General features: G+C 55.7%; 1 pseudogene; it reads left to right on the forward strand.

Annotated features, from left to right (window-relative positions):
* Positions 1-817: 817 nt before the first annotated feature.
* On the forward strand, positions 818-2,344 carry LOC124695236 (annotated as a pseudogene).
* Positions 2,345-2,577: the final 233 nt, after the last annotated feature.

A 2,577-nucleotide genomic window follows, 5' to 3' on the forward strand; every position in this document is an offset into this window, starting at 1 on the left:
AAAAACGATCATTTTAGTCGTATGCCCTCACTGTTTCTCTGCAATGATTCCCCTCTGACCCACAACCCAGCTTTGCATTGAGTTTTCGTCCCTATGTGGCAATGTTTGCCCCGTGACTCGAACCAATAATGAAAAAATTGGTCCAAGCAATCACATGGGTCGATGGCTCTCGTATACACAATTTCGGCTCGAACCTTGAAACGACAAAAAAACACTCGTCCCTCCCTCCTGCATCTGGAACATTCTACGGGGGACACGCTTGGTCATTATTTGCGTGGTGTACCTTGCCCACCTTGATGGTAAAAGTCTGACACAAATGGACTGTCAACCTGATGCTTGGTCGAGATATACGCGTACCAAACTCGTGATTACGTGCATGAATAAGAGGGATAGGGCATTTCAGGGGATTATTCAAATGACACAACAAGTTTGTATTGTTTTTTAAAAGTAACGTAACCCAACATGCAGCTAGCTAGTACAGGAATCGAACCAGAACCACGGGCAACCTACATGCACCTATGAACACCTACAGGCTATAGATGGTACATGCATACAGGAGCCTAGGATTAATTAGCTAGCACTGCTCACTACTGTTGTTGCGCTGGGCACGCCGGGTGAGCATCTTGCTTCACTGCACTTTTCCCTATTTTCACCTCCCGTAGCAGTTTGTACTAGTATAAATTGTACTACCATGGATCAGTTCAAGTAATGCATAACGAAGCATTCGGTCTCCAGCTCTCTCTCCCCCGTGAACTCCACTAAACTCAGCCTGCGTGCGTGTGTTTTCTTGTCCTAACAACAACACGAAGCAGGCGCAATGGTGGACGTGGACCTCCGCACGGCGGCGGCGTTCGTGGCGGCTGCGGTGGCCCTCTACTGCCTGGTTGAGCAGCTGTCATACCACCGCAAGAAGGGGGCGCTGCCAGGGCCGCCGTTGGTGGTGCCTTTCCTTGGCAGCGTGGTGCACATGTTCCGCGATCCAACGCGGTACTGGGAGCTGAAGGCGGCGCAAGCAAAGGAGTCGGGCCTCGGGTTCGCCGCCGACTGGTTGTTCGGCTACTTCGTCGTCTTCGTCCGCGACTCGGAGCTGTCCCACCGCGTGTTCGCAAACGTTCGCCCCGACGCCTTCCAGTCAACGGGCCACCCTTTTGGGCGTAAGCTCTGGGGGGCGGACAACATCATCTACAAGTTCGGCGACGAGCACAAGGAGCTGCGGCGCAGGATCGCGCCCAACTTCACGTCGCGTGCGCTTTCCACCTACACCGCCATCCAACAGCGCGTCATCCTCGCCCACCTCCGGAGGTGGCTCGACCGGAGCGCTGCAGCTGGCAACAAGTCCATGCCGCTGCTTGTGCCCTTCCGCGACATGAACCTAGAGACCTCGCAGGCGGTGATCGTAGGGCCGTACCTCACCGAGGAGACGAGAGAGATGCTCCGCAAGGACTACAACATCTTCATTGACGGGTTCGCGGCCGTTCCCGTACGTGGACCTGCCAGGGTTTGTGTTCCGGCGCGCGAGGCTGGCCGGGGAGCGACTCAGGCGCCTACTGGCGGAGTGCGCGCGGGAGAGCAAGGCCCGCATGCGCGCCGGTGGCAAACCAGAGTGCCTTGCGGACTACGGGATTCACGAGATGGTTCGACACATAGACGAGGCTGCCAATGCAGGACTGCCTCCGCCGGCCAACACCTCTGACGAGAATGTCGGGTCCTACCTCTTCGACTTCCTCTTCGCCGCCCAGGACAATGTCACCTCCTTGCTTTGCTCGGCAGTCTCCGCCCTGGAGACCCACCTGGACGTACTCGCCCGCGTGCGTGCCGAGGTTGCGACGGTCTGGTCGCCCCAATCCGGCGAGCTCATCACAGCGGAGATGATCCAGGAGATGAAGTACACGCAGGCGGTGGCGCGCGAGGTGGTCCGGCACCGCCCACCAGGGCCACTGGCGCCGCACATCGCCCTCCAGCCCTTCCAGCTAACGGAGTCGTACACGGTGCCCAAGGGCGCCATGGTGTTCCCGTCCGTCTACGAGTCCTCCTTCCAGGGCTTCCACTCGCCGGAAACCTTCGACCCAGATCGGTTTTTCTCCGAGTCCCGCAGGGAAGATGTGGCATACAAGCGCAACTTCCTGGCCTTCGGCGCCGGAGCGCACCAGTGCGTCGGCCAGAGGTAAGCATTGTACCACCTCACGCTCTTCATTGCCTCTTGTTCGTGACCGTCGCAGAGTTCCAGCGAGATAGGACAGAGGGGTGCGACGATCTGTTGTACGTGCCCACCGTCGTGCCCAGGGATGGCTGCGCTGTGTACCTGAAGCAGCGCTGCCCTAGCGTCCCATCATTTTCCTTGTGAACCATATACGTAGTATATCCTTCCTATGGCTTGAATAATGGTTGTAAGATTGTGGAGTTATGTGTTAAGCGTCGAAATAAGTGACTATGGCTGAAACATGCAATGTCAGGAAAGTCTATTTGGAGTTATATAATTATTAATTTTGCATGTGATGACTATGTACCAGGTTATAGATCAAGGTGCGAAATATTTATCCAGTGGAGATGGTATAACCCATGACATATCACATTTTA

Source organism: Lolium rigidum, chromosome 3 (assembly GCF_022539505.1).
Source record: "Lolium rigidum isolate FL_2022 chromosome 3, APGP_CSIRO_Lrig_0.1, whole genome shotgun sequence".
NCBI lineage: Eukaryota > Viridiplantae > Streptophyta > Magnoliopsida > Poales > Poaceae > Lolium > Lolium rigidum.